Source organism: Cygnus atratus, chromosome 31 (assembly GCF_013377495.2).
Source record: "Cygnus atratus isolate AKBS03 ecotype Queensland, Australia chromosome 31, CAtr_DNAZoo_HiC_assembly, whole genome shotgun sequence".
Lineage (NCBI taxonomy): Eukaryota > Metazoa > Chordata > Aves > Anseriformes > Anatidae > Cygnus > Cygnus atratus.
The window spans coordinates 601,195-618,534 of NC_066392.1; positions in this window are offsets into that span (position 1 = coordinate 601,195).

Below are 17,340 nucleotides of genomic sequence, written 5' to 3' on the forward strand. Positions count from 1 at the left end.
AAACTGTAAAATGCTTGAACAAGTGGTGTTATCACCCTGGCATTTCCAAAGAGACACATAGCACTGCAATGTGCTGGCTCTTGGCCTATGCTTACAGAGCCACAATCAATGCCACTGCAACCTCTGTGACAAGCCCTGCAGCCACTCCAACCCCTCTGACAGACCCTGCAGCCACTACAGCATCTGCAAAATGCCCTGCAGCGACTCCAGCTCCTTTTATGGGCCCTGTGTCTGGGCCAGAGAAGCAACCTGTGTCTGTATCAGTTGCTCCTATATGCAAGAAAAAACAATGGATGGGAAAGTCAGTTTTTTTAGAGAGAAAATAAACTCCTACCCAGAAAAGAAAGGAGGAGAAAGAAGATGAGGCAGGCCTCAGAAAAGCTGGGCCATCATGTGAGTAGGAGGACGTAGAGGAAGAGGTCCTAAGAGCATCAGTAATCACGCGATGCCTATCCCTATGCTGCTCTGGTGCTGGGAGAAACGGGGCCCCTCCCTGGAGTGAGAGGGCAGGAAAGGAGAGATGGTGGGTACACATGATGTGTCACCCTGTGGTTTTACCTGTGTGACCATGGAGAGGACGTGAGAAAGTGGGATGGAAAATCTGCCTCAACCCTAGAGGCACGGCTATGTGAGTGGCAAGGAACAACAATCCCTAAAAGGGGTTCTTCAAGAACTGCTGCTCCAATTTCCAGCGGGCACTTCTGCAGACACAGGAATGAATACTATGAGCAGGACTAGAGGGGCCCTGCCTCCAGCCAGGGGGAGGAAGAGGACAATCGGCTGTATTGGACTGTGTGGATTCGATGGCCTTGCACATCAGGCCCACAGAAGTATCAGGCTCCAGTGGACACCACTGCACAGGGTACCCTAGTGCCATCAAGCTCTGGAGGGGTGAACCCATTTGTATGTCTGGAGTGACAGGGGGATCCCAACACTGACCTGTACTGGAGGCTGAAGTGAGTCTAAGCACCCACTGGGACTGGCCCCGGACTCTGTGCATCCTTGGAAGAGACTGCTTCAGGAGAGGATAGATATTTCAAGGACCCAAAAGGGCATCGGTGGGCTTTTGGCACAGCTGCCTTGGAGACGGAGGACATGATGCTCTTGTCTACCTTGCCTTGGTCTCTCACAGGACCCTTCTGTTGTGGGGTTGATGAGGGCTGAAGGACAGCTGGTGCCAATCACAGCCACAGCCGTGCACCTGAGTCAGCATAGCACCAACCGAGTCTGCTGACAGAGGATTGTCGTGGCCTGAATGAAGTCATGCAGTGCTGAGTGCTGCCATGCCCGACACGGTAGAGTTTCCCTGCAAACTGGGATCAAAGGTACCCAAGCGTTTTGCCACAACTGATATCGTTAATGCATTTTCTCCATCCGTTTGCCAGCAGATTGAAGGCCACAGCTTGCTTTCAACCTGGAATCCACTGCCCCAGGGCAGGAAACTCAGCCCTACCACTTGCCATGGGCTGATCCAGACTGCCCTGGAAGAGGAAGAAGCTCCTGAACACCTGCACTACATCGATGGCATCGTTGTGTGGGCTGACAGAGCAGAGGAAGTGTTTGAGAAAGGGAAGAAAATACTCCAAATTCCTCTGAAAGCTGATTTTGCATTAAAAGAAGTCAAGGTCAAGGGACGTGCACAAGAGATCCTGATGCAGGCTGGCCAGGGTCAGGGGGACCAATGCTCAGGGACAGGTTGAGCATCGGTGAGGGGCGTCTCAGTGATTGCGTGGTGCATCACTTGCTTTGTACATATTCTTATTATTCTTGTTATTATTATTATTACTATTTTATCTACCTTTTCTGTCTTTTAAAATTTTAAATCATTCACTATTTTCTGGGCCCTTGTGCTTGGTGACACACATCCAGTTTTCCTACACATCAGGGTCACCTTCACATTGCCTTTGTCTCCTTGTCCTCACTGCCTCCAATGCTCTGCTCTAAGGAGCTCCAAGGGAGGCTGTGTCAGTGCTGGCCCTCAGGGGGACACTGCAGGAAACTTGCCTCTGACTTGGACTTCTGGAGAGATGTCTTCAATTGTCTCTCAGTGCCTGAGGTTCGTGGGCTCCTCCCCAAAGCCCCCCGAGGGGGGATTGCAATGCCTTGGTCTGGGCGTCTGGTGCTGAGCTGGGCCGGGCTCCTGGGACAGAGAGAGCTCCTGGCAAGAGGGCCGTGGTGCAGAGAGACAGCTCTGCCCACGAGCAGCTCCTCTGCACAGCGCAGCAGGGCTGGGGGCTCTGACCGCACGCACCCAGGCAGAAAGGGATTCCAGGCAGCCTGGAGGGTGCGGGCAGACAAGAGCTCAGTGCACGAGAAACCTTCACAGCCCTGCCCTCGGTAAGTCTCTGGCTGCAGGACAGTGCAGGGCAGGTTTCTGGAAGGGGCTCCTGGGTCTAGGACATCTCTGCCTGGCCAGGAGCTGCCAGGATGTCTCTCGTGGCTTGTGAAGTGTGGAGTAGAAGGTCCTGCAGGGCAGCCTTGGTCAGAGGAAGGCGAGGGCAGGGGCTGCCTGCAAAGAGAAGGCACTTTCTGCAGTCTCTGCCTGCTTTTCCTGTTCTGATTCTGGGGCAGACTCTGTGTTAACTGAGTGGTTGGATTTGCACAGGTGACTGAGCTTCTACTGCATTGACCTGAGACCTAAGCAGGTTAGTGATGAACCTCAGAATATCCCCTCCCTTCTCTCTACTTACAGACGGCACCAGGGTTTTTCTGTGCTGTTCTTTAGGACCTGCAGACAAGGAGATGTAATTTTTTAGCACAACCTCTGAGTGCAGCCATCCCACACCTGAGTGCTGCAAGCAGCCAGCAGCTGCGCACCAGGGGATGGACAGAGCAGCCCTCCTGGACGTGACCTCTGGCTGAGGTTTGCCACCACACCAACAACATTTACCACTGCAGTGGACCAGAGGTGGCCCGTTGGGGTCTGATGGGCAGAGGTGGCTGCTGAGTACAGGACACTCAGCAAGCATAAAGCAGGGCTACAACCAGGGAGAGACACAAAGGTAACAATGAAAGAAAGACATTGTGAAGGCTTTAATGAGAAAAGAAATGAGTATTGCTCAGGGATATTTCACCTAACAGTCTGTATTTTTCTTCTTTGCAGTGCTCTTGATGAAGGGCAGTAAATGCCCAACATCAGCTCTGTGAGCGAGTTCCTCCTGCTGCCATTCGCAGACACGCACGAGCTGCAGCTCCTGCACTTTGGGCTCTTCCTGGGCATCTACCTGGCTGCCCTCCTGGGCAACGGCCTCATCCTCACCGCCGTAGCCTGCCACCACCGCCTCCACACCCCCATGTACTTCTTCCTCCTCAACCTCGCCCTCCTCGACCTGGGCTCCATCTCCACCACTCTCCCCAAAGCCATGGCCAATGCCCTCTGGGACACCAGGGCCATCTCCTATCAAGGGTGTGCTGCACAGGTCTTCCTTTTATTTTTCTTCATTGGAGCAGAGTACTTCCTTCTCACTGTCATGTCCTATGACCACTACGTTGCCATCTGCAAGCCCCTGCACTACGGGAGCCTCGTGGGCAGCAGAGCTTGTGGCCAGATGGCAGCAGTTGCCTGGGGCAGTGGCTTTCTCAATGCTGTCCTGCACACGGCCACTACATTTTCCCTGCCCCTCTGCCAATGCAATGCTGTGGACCAGTTCTTCTGTGAAATCCCCCAGATCCTCAAGCTCTCCTGCTCAGACGCCTACCTCAGGGAAGTTGGGGTTCTTCTATTTGGTGCTTCTTTTGGTGTTGGCTGCTTTGTTTTCATTGTGGTGTCCTATGTGCAGATCTTCAGGGCAGTGCTGAGGATGCCCTCTGAGCAGGGCCGGCACAAAGCCTTTTCCACATGCCTCCCTCACCTGGCCGTGGTCTCCCTGTTTCTCTGTACTGGCATATTTGCCTACCTGAAGCCCCCCTCCATCTCTTCCCCATCCCTGGACCTGGTGTTGTCATTTCTGTACTCGGTGGTGCCTCCAGCAGTGAACCCTCTCATCTACAGCATGTGAACCAAGGAGCTGAAGGATGCAGTGAGGAAATTCTTTGGGTACATGCTTCAAACAAGTATTTACATAAATGCTTCTTCAACATTAATCTCGTGCCTGTAATCCAATCAGAGCAATAAGGTTTCTGAAATAAGGTCTTAGGAGAAGTTTCTTTAATTATTTTTCTTTATTATCATTTCCTAAAACATGTGATTTTGATTTAATATTTTTCTTCGTCTCCTATATTTTAATCATTTTGGTTTTGTTTTTGATTTGACCTAATCATCTCACATACCTATAGAACTGGGCAGCCCGTGGACATAAAGAAAATAAAGAAGCCATGAGAAATTCATTTGTCTCAGTATCCCTCTCATCCCATCTCCTGTGGAGCTGGGGGAAACTTGTGCCCTGTCTTGGACAGATAACCCCAATATGTTTGTGCCAAGCACCATGTTATATGCCACGGAATATCCCTTTGGTTCAGGCTGGGTCAGATCTCATATCAAGTTCCCCTCCCATCCTTTTGCCCACCCACAGCTGACTCGCTAGTGGTGCAGAGTGAGAAGCAGACAAGGCCTTGATGGTGTGCAAGGACTGCTCAGTGTCCTGGTTTTGTCTAGGACAGAGTTAATTTCCCTCCTAGTAGCTGGTAGGTGTTGTGCTTGGGATTTAGGATGAGAATAATGTTGATATCACGCTGGTGCTTTAATTGTTGCAGAGCAGTGCTTACACCAAGCCAAGGACTTTTCAGCTTCTCGCTCTGTCCTGCCAGCGGGCAGGCTGGGGGTGCAGCAGGAGCTGGGAGGGGACAGACCCAGGACAGCTGACCCAACTGGCCACAGGGGTATTCCATACCATCTGGCGTCATGCTGAACAATTAATATGGGGGGGCTGGCTGGGGTGGGGGGGCCGGCTGCTAGAGATAGGCTGGGCATCGTTCAGCGGGTGCTGAGCAATTGCATTGTGCATCACTTGTTTGTACACATTATTATTAGTAGTACTATTATCATTATTATTATTATTTTCCTTTATTTTCTGTCCTAATAAACTGTCTTTATCTCAACTCACAGGCTTCTCTTTCCCGTTACTCTCCCCCATCCCAGAGAGGGAGGGGGGAGGGTGAGCAAACGGCTGTGTGGTGTTTAGCTGCCGGCCGGGTTAAACCACAACAGTCCTTTTTGGCACCCAACGTGGGGCTTGAAGGGCTGAGATAACGACAGATCTGACCAGAGTGTGTTAAACTAAAGCTGGTGTAAATATTATACCTGCTTAATAGTTGCTAGTCACAATGTTGATTGCCTTAATCTCAAGTCTGCTGTGCCTCTTTCCCAAATTGCATTTTACAACACGCTACTTTCTGTATGTGCTCCCTGTCGTACTGTTTATCCTTTCCGGGCCCTGGTTTAAGATCGTTATGGTACTGTGCGGTGTAACAATGGCTTATGATATGATGAGATTTCTGGTCATGACTCTAACCCGGTATTTGTATTCAGCACTGTTGTTAACTCTATACTTTGGAAACCGTATCTCGGAAACTATTAGCAATTACACCTATTGCCTTTTTTCATCAGGGAGCCAATCTGTGGAGGGGACAGGGGAAGATATTTTCTCCTACCTGTTCACTCTCCCTTTCTCCTTCACCATCTTCTTATCCCCCAAGCTACTTATGATAGTTCTCCAAGATGTTGAATATCCTTGGGATACTCAGACCAGCATGTTCTTGTTGTTATGTCTCCTGAATGCGCTTCAGGTTTTGTTTAAGGTTAAACAACTTAGGAATCTCATCCGGAGATCTGTCTTGAGGCGGGATAGTTGCGAGTGGCAGGGAGTGTGGGAGGATATGGGCAGGTTTCTAGGGCAGTGGGCACCTCCAGTGTTTTGGACATTCACCCCTGAACAACTGCAAAATCCTAAAAAACTGGTAGAATGCTTGAAAAAAAGGTGTCATGACTCTGGCAGTTCCAAAGTGACACAAATCACTGTAGAGTGCTGAGGTCTGGCCTGTGCCTATCGAGCTGCAATTGATGCTACTATCAACCTAGTGACAGACCCTGCAGCTGCTCCATCTCCCGCAGCCGCTCCAGTTCCAGCTCCTGCAGCCACTCCAGACCCTGCAGCCACTCCAGCTCCTGCAGCCGCTCCAGCTCCTGTGGCTGGGTCAGAGAAACGAGCTGTAGCAGTGCAAGTTGCCCCTGTAGACAAGGTGAAAAAATGGTATAGAGACTCAGGTCGTTTAGAACACAGACAGTCTTCTGCTAAGTCTAGGTATAGAGAAGACGAGGCTGGGCCATCAAGTGTGCAGGAGGATGAAGATGAGGATGAGGATGTCCGAAAATCAATAGTAACTACCCGAACCCTATACCAGCGTGAGCTACGAGATGTGCAAAAAGATCTTGGTCGCTGTATAGGTGAGCAGCTTGTCACCTGGCTGCTCCGGTTCTGGGACACTGGAGCCAATGGTGTGGAATTAGAGGGCAGGGAAGCCAGGTGGCTGCGATCCCTTGCTAGAGACGCAGGCATTGACAAAGCAATTGGAGATGGAGCACGATCTCACAGCCTCTGGAGGCGTCTCCTGTCAGCTGTGAAGGAAAGGTGTCCCTTCAAGGAAGAACTTGTATGTCTACCAGGCAAGTGGACCACCATGGAGAAGGGAATTCAGTACCTGACGGAATTAGCCGTACGGGAAGTAATTTATAAGGACCTAGACGACGCACAAACATCCACAGATCCAGATGAAGTCCAGTGTACTCGACCCATGTGGCGGAAGTTTATACAGACTGCACCATCATCATGGGCCAGCTCATTGGCAATAATAACCTGGAAAGACGGTGAAGATCCCACAGTGGGTGACATGGCTAAACAACTCCGACAGTACGAAGAAAATCTCTCCTCTTCCCTACAGGACTGTGTCTCGGCTGTGGAGAAACTCTCTGAAGAGTTCCACCAACTTAACGAGAATTTATCTTCCCCCCCCCACCTGAACGAACCAGTGGCCACCAACTAAAAGAGAATACTTTGGAGAAACTTTTTGAAGAGGTCCACCAACTTAAAGGGAGTGTATTTTCCCCCCCACCTGAACGAACCAGTGGCCACCAACTAAAAGAGAATGCTTTGGAGAAACTTTTTGAAGAGGTCCACCAACTTAAAGAGAGTGTATTTTCTTCCCCACCTGTACAAACCAGTGTCTCGGCTATTAGGGGTAAACATGCATCCGTGCAAAGAAGACAATATGGTGGGTACACACCCCGCGCCACCCTGTGGTTTTACCTACGTGACCATGGAGATGACATGAGAAAATGGGATGGAAAATCTACTGAGACCCTAGAGGCACGGGTACATGAGTTGCAAAAGAAAACAATCGGGAGAAAGGGGTTCTCTGAAAAGTTTGCTGCTCCAACTTCCAGCAGGCAGTCCTTTAAACACAGAAACGAAGATTCTGACCAGGACTAGAGGGGCCCTGCCTCCAGCCAGGGGGAGGAAAGGGACAACCGAGTTTATTGGACTGTGTGGATTCGATGGCCTGGCACGTCTGACGCTGCAGCTTCTATCTTAGAAGAGCAGACGTGCAGCTTCTATCTTAGAAGAGGATATTTCAAGGACCCAAAAGGGTTCCGCTGGGCTTTTGGCATAGCTGCCTTAGAGACAGAGGACATTAAACAGTTGTCTACCTTGCCCGGTCTCTCAGAGGACCCTTCTGTTGTGGGGTTGCTGAGGGTCAAAGAACAGCAAGTGCCAATCGCTACCACAACCGTGCACCGGCGGCAATATCGCACCAACCGAGACTCCCTGATTCCCATCCACGAGCTAATTCGTCAACTGGAGAGCCAAGGAGTGATCAGCAAGACCCATTCACCTTTTAATAGTCCCATATGGCCAGTGCGAAAGTCTAATGGTGAGTGGAGACTAACAGTGGACTATCGTGGCCTGAACGAAGTCACGCCACCACTGAGTGCTGCAGTGCCGGACATGCTAGAACTCCAGTACGAACTGGAATCAAAGGCAGCCAAGTGGTATGCCACAATTGATATTGCTAATGCATTTTTCTCCATCCCTCTAGCAGCAGAGTGCAGGCCACAGTTTGCTTTCACTTGGAGGGGAGTCCAATACACTTGGAATCGGCTGCCCCAGCGGTGGAAACGTAGCCCTACCATTTGCCATGGACTGATCCAGTCTGCGCTGGAGCAGGGGGAGGCTCCTGAACACCTGCAGTACATCGATGACATCATTGTGTGGGGTGACACTGCAGAGGAAGTTTTCGAGAAAGGGAAGAAAATAGTCCAAATCCTTCTGAAGGCCGGTTTTGCCATAAAACAAAATAAAGTTAAAGGACCTGCACGAGAGATCCAGCTTTTAGGAATAAAATGGCAAGATGGACGTCGTCAAATCCCAATGGATGTGATCAACAAAATAACAGCTATGTCTCCACCAACTAGCAAAAAGGAAACACAAACTTTCCTAGGTGTCGTGGGGTTTTGGAGAATGCATATTCCAAATTACAGTCTGATTGTAAACCTGCTCTACCAAGTAACTCGTAAGAAGAATGCTTTTGAATGGGGCCCCGAGCAACGACAAGCCTTTGAACAAATTAAACAGGAAATAGTTCATGCAGTAGTCCTTGGGCCAGTCCGAACAGGACCAGATGTAAAGAATGTGCTGTACACCGCAGCCGGGGAGAATGGTCCCACCTGGCGCCTCTGGCAGAAAGAACCTGGGGAAACTTGAGGTCGACCCCTGGGGTTTTGGAGTCGGGGATACAGAGGATCTGAGGCCCGCTATACTCCAACCGAAAAGGAGATATTGGCAACATATGAGGGAGTTCGATCTGCTTCGGAAGTGGTCGGTACTGAAGCGCAGCTCCTCCTGGCACCCCGACTGCCGGTACTGGGTTGGATGTTCAAAGGAAGGGTCCCCTCTACACATCATGCAACTGATGCTACATGGAGCAAGTGGGTTGCACTGATTACTCAGCGGGCTCGAATAGGAAACCCCAGTCGCCCAGGAATCCTGGAAGTGATTATGGACTGGCCAGAAGGCAAGTACTTTGGGATATCAGCAGAGGAGGAGGTGGTCCGTGCTGAAGAAGCCCCACTGTACAACAAGCTACCAGAAAATGAGAAGAAATACGCCCTGTTCACTGATGGGTCCTGTCGTATGGTGGGAAAGCATCGGAGATGGAAAGCTGCTGTATGGAGTCCTACACGACGAGTTGCAGAAGCTGCTGAGGGAGAAGGTGAATCGAGTCAGTTTGCAGAAGTGAAAGCCGTTCAGCTGGCCTTAGATATTGCTGAACGAGAAAAGTGGCCAGTTCTCTATCTCTATACTGATTCATGGATGGTAGCAAATGCCCTGTGGGGGTGGCTACAGCAATGGAAGCAGAACAACTGGGAACGCCGGGGCAAACCCATCTGGGCTGCTGCATTGTGGCAAGATATTGCTGCCCGGGTAGAGAACCTGGTTGTAAAGGTACGCCATGTAGATGCTCATGTGCCCAAGAATCGGGCTACTGAAGAACATCAAAACAACCAGCAGGTGGATCAGGCTGCTAAGATTGAAGTGGCTCAGGTGGACCTGGACTGGCATCATAAAGGTGAATTATTTATAGCCCGATGGGCCCATTACACCTCAGGCCATCAAGGTAGAGATGCAACATACAGATGGGCTCGTGACCGAGGGGTGGACCTGACCATGGACACTACAGCACAGGTTATTCATGATTGTGAAACATGTGCTGCAATTAAACAAGCCAAACGGTCAAAGCCTCTCTGGTATGGAGGACGATGGCTGAAATACAAATACGGAGAGGCCTGGCAGATTGATTACATCACACTCCCCCAAACCCGCAACGGCAAGCGCCACGTACTGGTGGAATGGTGGAAGCAACCACCGGATGGCTGGAAACATATCCTGTGCCCCATGCCACCGCCCGGAACACTATCCTGGGCCTTGAAAAGCAAGTCCTATGGCGACATGGCACCTCAGAAAGAATTGAGTCAGACAATGGGACTCATTTCCCAAACAACCTTATAGACACTTGGGCCAAAGAACATGGTATTGAGTGGGTGTATCACATCCCCTATCATGCACCAGCCTCCGGGAAAGTTGAACGATACAATGGACTGTTAAAGACTACACTGAAAGCAATGGGTGCTGGGACATTCAAAAATTGGGATACACATTTGGCAAAGGCCACCTGGTTAGTCAATACTAGAGGATCTGCCAACCGAGCTGGACCTGCCCAATCAAACCTGTTATGCACTGTAGAAGGGGATAAAGTTCCTGTAGTGCACGTAAGAAACATGCTGGGTGTCCTGGTTTCAGGTAGGACAGAGTTAATCTTCCTCCTAGTAGCTGGCAGGGTGCTATGTTTTGGATTAGGATGAGAAGAGTGCTGATAACATGCTGATGTTTTAATTGTTGTAGAGCAATGCTTACACCAAGCCAAGGACTTTTCAGCTTCTCGCTCTGTCCTGGTAGCGAGCAGGCTGGGGGTGCAGCAGGAACTGGGAGGGGACAGACCCAGGACAGCTGACCCAAACTGGCCAAAGGGGTATTCCATACCATCTGACGTCATGCTGAACAATATATAGGGGTGGCTAGCCGGGGTGGGGGGGCCGGCTGCTCGGGGATAGGCTGGGCATCGGTCAACGGGTGGTGAGCAATTGCATTGTGCATAACTTTGTACACATTATTACTATTATTATTATTATTATTATTATTATTGTTATTATTTTCCCTGTCTTAATAAACTGTCCTTATCTCAACTCACAGGCTTCACTTTCCCGTTTCTCTCCCCCATCCCGGAGAGGGAGGGGGGAGGGTGAGCGAACGGCTGTGTGGTGTTTGGCTGCCAGCCGGGCTAAACCACAACAGTCAATTTGGCGCCCAACGTGGGGCACGAAGGGTTGAGATATCGACAGATTTGACCAGAGTGTGTTAAACTAAAATTGGTATAAGTATTCGACCTGCTTAATAGTTGCTAGTCACAATGTTGATTGCTTTCATCTCAAGTCTGCTCTACCTGTTTCCCAAATTGAGTTTTATAGCAAGTTACTTTCTGTATGTGCTCCCTGTCATGCTGTTTATCCTTTCCGGGCCCTGGTTCAAGATTGTTATGGTACTGTGTGGTGTAACGATGGCTTATGAAATGATGAGATATCTGGTCATGACTCTAACCTGGTATTTGTACTCAGCACTGTCGTCGACTCTATACTTCGGAAACCATATCTCAGAAACTATTAGCAATTACACCTATTGCCTTTTTTCATCAGGGAGTCTGTGGAGGGGACAATCTGTGGAGGGGACAGGGGAAGATATTTTTTCCTACCTGTTCACTCTCCCTTCCTCCTTCACCACCCTCTTATCCCCCGAGCTAGTTACGGTAGCTCTCCAAGATGTTGAATATCCTTGGGATACTCAGACCAGCATGTTCTTGTTGTTATGTCTCCTGAATGCGCTTCAGGTTTTGTTTAAGGTTAAACAACTACTTAGGAATCTCATCCGGAGATCTGTCTTGAGGCGGGATATTTGCGAGTGGCAGGGAGTGTGGGAGGATATGGGCAGGTTTCTAGGGCAGTGGGCACCTCCAGTGTTTTGGACGTTCACCCCTGAACAACTGCAAAATCCTAAAAAACTGGTAGAATGCTTGAAAAAAAGATGTCATGACTCCGGCAGTTCCGAAGTGACACAAATCACTGTGGCGTGCTGGGGTCTGGCCTGTGCCTATCGAGCTGCAATTGATGCTACTATCAACCTAGTGACAGCTCCCGCAGCCGTTCCAGCTCCAGCTCCCGCAGCCATCCCGGTTCCAGCTCCCACAGCCGTTCCAGCTCCCGCAGCCGTTCCAGCTCCAGCTCCCGCAGCCGTCCCGGTTTCGGCTCCTGCAGCCGTTCCAGCTCCCGCAGCCGTTCCAGCTCCAGCTCCTGCAGCCGTTCCAGCTCCAGCTCCCGCAGCCGTTCCAGCTCCAGCTCCCGCAGCCGTCCCGGTTTCGGCTCCTGCAGCCGTTCCAGCTCCCGCAGCCGTTCCAGCTCCAGCTCCTGCAGCCGTTCCAGCTCCAGCTCCCGCAGCCGTCCCGGTTCCAGCTCCCACAGCCGTTCCAGCTCCCGCAGCCGTTCCAGCTCCAGCTCCCGCAGCCGTCCTGGTTTCGGCTCCTGCAGCCGTTCCAGCTCCCGCAGCCGTTCCAGCTCCAGCTCCCGCAGCCGTTCCAGCTCCAGCTCCCGCAGCCGTTCCAGCTCCCACAGCCGTTCCAGCTCCCGTAGCCGTTCCAGCTCCAGCTCCCGCAGCCGTCCCGGCACCCACAGCCGTTCCAGCTCCCGCAGCCGTTCCCACTCCTGTGGCTGGGTCAGAGAAACGAACTGTAGCAGTGCAAGTTGCCCCTGCAGAGGGTACTCCAACCCCTGTGGCAGACCCTGTGGCTGGGTCGGAGAAACGAACTGTAGCAGTGCAAGTTGCCCCTGCAGAGGGTATTCCAACCCCTGTGGCAGACCCTGTGGCTGGGTCGGAGAGGCGAGCTGTAGCAGTGCAAGTTGCCCCTGTAGAAAAGGTGAAAAAATGGTATAGAGACTCAGGTCGTTTAGAACGCAGAAAGTCTTCTGCTAAGTCTGGGCGTGGAGAAGACGAGGCTGGGCCATCAAGTGTGCAGGAGGATGAAGATGAGGATGAGGATGAGGAAAAATCAACAGTAACTACCCGAACCCTATACCAGCGTGAGCTACGAGATGTGCGAAAAGATTTTGGTCGCTGTATAGGTGAACAGCTTGTCACCTGGCTGCTCCGGTGCTGGGACACTGGAGCCAGTGGTGTGGAATTAGAGGGCAGGGAAGCCAAGCGGTTGGGATCCCTTGCTAGAGATGCAAGCATTGACAAAGCAATTGGAGATGGAGCACGATCTCACAGCCTCTGGAGGCGTCTCCTGTTAGCTGTGAAGGGAAGGTATCCCTACAAGGAAGAACTTGTATGTCTACCAGTCAAGTGGACCACCATGGAGAAGGGAATTCAGTACCTGAGGGAATTAGCCGTACGGGAAGTAATTTATAAGGACCTAGACGACGCACAAACATCCACAGATCCAGATGAAGTCCAGTGTACTCGACCCATATGGCGGAAGTTTGTACATAATGCACCATCAACATGGGCCAGCACATTGGCAATAATATCCTGGAAAGACGGTGAAGATCCCACAGTGGGTGACATGGCTAAACAACTCCGGCAGTACGAAGGAAATCTCTCCTCTTCCCTACAGGCCTGCGTCTCGGCTGTGGAGAAACTCTCTGAAGAGTTCCACCAACTTAAAGAGAATTTATCTTCCCCCCCACCTGAACAAACCAGTGGCCACCAACTAAAAGAGAATACTTTGGAGAAACTTTTTGAAGAGGTCCACCAACTTAAAGAGAATTTATATTCCCCCCCACCTGAACGAACCAGTGGCCACCAACTAAAAGAGAATACTTTGGAGAAACTTTTTGAAGAGGTCCACCAACTTAAAGAGAGTGTATTTTCTTCCCCACCTGTACGAACCAGCGTCTCGGCTATTAGGGGTAAACGCGCATCCGTGCAAAGAAGACAATATGGTGGGTACACACCCCGCGCCACCCTGTGGTTCTACCTACGTGACCATGGAGAGGACATGAGAAAATGGGATGGAAAATCTACTGAGACCCTAGAGGCACGGGTACGTGAGTTACAAAAGAAAACAATCGGGAGAAAGGGGTTCTCTGAAAAGTTTGCTGCTCCAACTTCTAGCAGGCAGTCTTTTAAACACAGAAACGAAGATTCTGACCAGGACTAGAGGGGCCCTGCCTCCAGCCAGGGGGAGGAAAGGGACAACCGAGTTTATTGGACTGTGTGGATTCGATGGCCTGGCACGTCTGACGCACAGAAGTATAAGGCTTTAGTAGACACCGGTGCACAATGTACTTTAACGCCATCAAGCTGTAAAGGGCCAGAGCCCATCTGTATTTATGGCGTGACAGGGGGATCCCAGCAGTTAACTGTATTGGAAGCTGAAGTGAGTCTAACTGGAAATGAGTGGCAAAAGCACCGTATTGTGACTGGCCCGGATGCTCCGTGCATCCTTGGCATAGACTATCTTAGAAGAGGATATTTCAAGGACCCAAAAGGGTTCCGCTGGGCTTTTGGCATAGCTGCCTTAGAGACAGAGGACATTAAACAGTTGTCTACCTTGCCCGGTCTCTCAGAGGACCCTTCTGTTGTGGGGCTGCTGAGGGTTGAAGAACAGCAAGTGCCAATCGCTACCACAACTGTGCACCGGCGGCAATATCGCACCAACCGAGACTCCCTGATTCCCATCCACGAGCTAATTCGTCAACTGGAGAGCCAAGGAGTGATCAGCAAGACCCATTCACCTTTTAATAGTCCCATATGGCCAGTGCGAAAGTCTAATGGTGAGTGGAGACTAACAGTGGACTATCGTGGCCTGAACGAAGTCACGCCACCACTGAGTGCTGCAGTGCCGGACATGCTAGAACTCCAGTACGAACTGGAATCAAAGGCAGCCAAGTGGTATGCCACAATTGATATTGCTAATGCATTTTTCTCCATCCCTCTAGCAGCAGAGTGCAGGCCACAGTTTGCTTTCACTTGGAGGGGAGTCCAATACACTTGGAATCGGCTGCCCCAGCGGTGGAAACGTAGCCCTACCATTTGCCATGGACTGATCCAGTCTGCGCTGGAGCAGGGGGAGGCTCCTGAACACCTGCAGTACATCGATGACATCATTGTGTGGGGTGACACGGCAGAGGAAGTTTTCGAGAAAGGGAAGAAAATAGTCCAAATCCTTCTGAAGGCCGGTTTTGCCATAAAACAAAATAAAGTCAAAGGACCTGCACGAGAGATCCAGTTTTTAGGAATAAAATGGCAAGATGGACGTCGTCAAATCCCAATGGATGTGATCAACAAAATAACAGCTATGTCTCCACCAACTAGCAAAAAGGAAACACAAACTTTCCTAGGTGTCGTGGGGTTTTGGAGAATGCATATTCCAAATTACAGTCTGATTGTAAACCTGCTCTACCAAGTAACTCGTAAGAAGAATGCTTTTGAATGGGGCCCTGAGCAACGACAAGCCTTTGAACAAATTAAGCAGGAAATAGTTCATGCAGTAGCCCTTGGGCCAGTCCGAACAGGACCAGACGTAAAGAATGTGCTGTACACCGCAGCCGGGGAGAATGGTCCCACCTGGAGCCTCTGGCAGAAAGAACCTGGGGAAACTCGAGGTCGACCCCTGGGGTTTTGGAGTCGGGGATACAGAGGATCTGAGGCCCGCTATACTCCAACCGAAAAGGAGATATTGGCAGCATATGAGGGAGTTCGATCTGCTTCGGAAGTGATCGGTACTGAAGCGCAGCTCCTTCTGGCACCCCGACTGCCGGTACTGGGTTGGATGTTCAAAGGAAGGGTCCCCTCTACACATCATGCAACTGATGCTACATGGAGCAAGTGGGTTGCACTGATTACTCAGCGGGCTCGAATAGGAAACCCCAGTCGCCCAGGAATCCTGGAAGTGATTATGGACTGGCCAGAAGGCAAGTACTTTGGGATATCAGCAGAGGAGGAGGTGGTCCGTGCTGAAGAAGCCCCACTGTACAACAAGCTACCAGAAAATGAGAAGAAATACGCCCTGTTCACTGATGGGTCCTGTCGTATGGTGGGAAAGCATCGGAGATGGAAAGCTGCTGTATGGAGTCCTACACGACGAGTTGCAGAAGCTGCTGAGGGAGAAGGTGAATCGAGTCAGTTTGCAGAAGTGAAAGCCGTTCAGCTGGCCTTAGATATTGCTGAACGAGAAAAGTGGCCAGTTCTCTATCTCTACACTGATTCATGGATGGTAGCAAATGCCCTGTGGGGGTGGCTACAGCAATGGAAGCAGAACAACTGGGAACGCCGGGGCAAACCCATCTGGGCTGCTGCATTGTGGCAAGATATTGCTGCCCGGGTAGAGAACCTGGTTGTAAAGGTACGCCATGTAGATGCTCATGTGCCCAAGAATCGGGCTACTGAAGAACATCAAAACAACCAGCAGGTGGATCAGGCTGCTAAGATTGAAGTGGCTCAGGTGGACCTGGACTGGCAACATAAAGGTGAATTATTTATAGCCCGATGGGCCCATGACACCTCAGGCCATCAAGGTAGAGATGCAACATACAGATGGGCTCGTGACCGAGGGGTGGACCTGACCATGGACACTACAGCACAGGTTATTCATGATTGTGAAACATGTGCTGCAATTAAACAAGCCAAACGGTCAAAGCCTCTCTGGTATGGAGGACGATGGCTGAAATACAAATATGGAGAGGCCTGGCAGATTGATTACATCACACTCCCCCAAACCCGCAACGGCAAGCGCCACGTACTGGTGGAATGGTGGAAGCAACCACCGGATGGCTGGAAACATATCCTGTGCCCCATGCCACTGCCCGGAACACTATCCTGGGCCTTGAAAAGCAAGTCCTATGGCGACATGGCACCCCAGAAAGAATTGAGTCAGACAATGGGACTCATTTCCGAAACAACCTTATAGACACTTGGGCCAAAGAACATGGTATTGAGTGGGTGTATCACATCCCTTATCATGCACCAGCCTCCGGGAAAGTTGAACGATACAATGGACTGTTAAAGACTACACTGAAAGCGATGGGTGCTGGGACATTCAAAAATTGGGAAACACATTTGGCAAAGGCCACCTGGTTAGTCAATACTAGAGGATCTGCCAACCGAGCGGGACCTGCCCAATCAAACCTGTTACGCACTGTAGAAGGGGATAAAGTTCCTGTAGTGCACGTAAGAAACATGCTGGGTAAGACAGTCTGGGCTACTCCTGCCTCAGGAAAAGGCAAGCCCATTCGTAGGATTGCTTTTGCCCAGGGACCTGGATGCACTTGGTGGGTAATGCAAAAGAATGGGGAGGTTCGGTGTGTACCTCAAGGGGACCTAATACTGGGTGAGAATAGCCCATGAGTTGAATTGTAGTATGTTAATTATCATATAACACTGTATGTCATCACTACCATGGTTGCTATATATCATAGATGAAAATGGTGACTAATTAGAAGGTATTGGAAAGAGTGTAACCTGAGCATGACATAAATGGTATGGAATAAGGGGTGGATATCTGTCCTGGTTTCAGGTAGGACAGAGTTAATTTTCATCCTAGTAGCTGGCAGGGTGTTATGTTTTGGATTAGGATGAGAAGAGCGCTGATAACATGCTGATGTTTTAATTGTTGTAGAGCAATGCTTACACCAAGCCAAGGACTTTTCAGCTTCTCGCTCTGTCCTGCTAGCGAGCAGGCTGGGGGTGCAGCAGGAGCTGGGAGGGGACAGACCCAGGACAGCTGACCCAAACTGGCCAA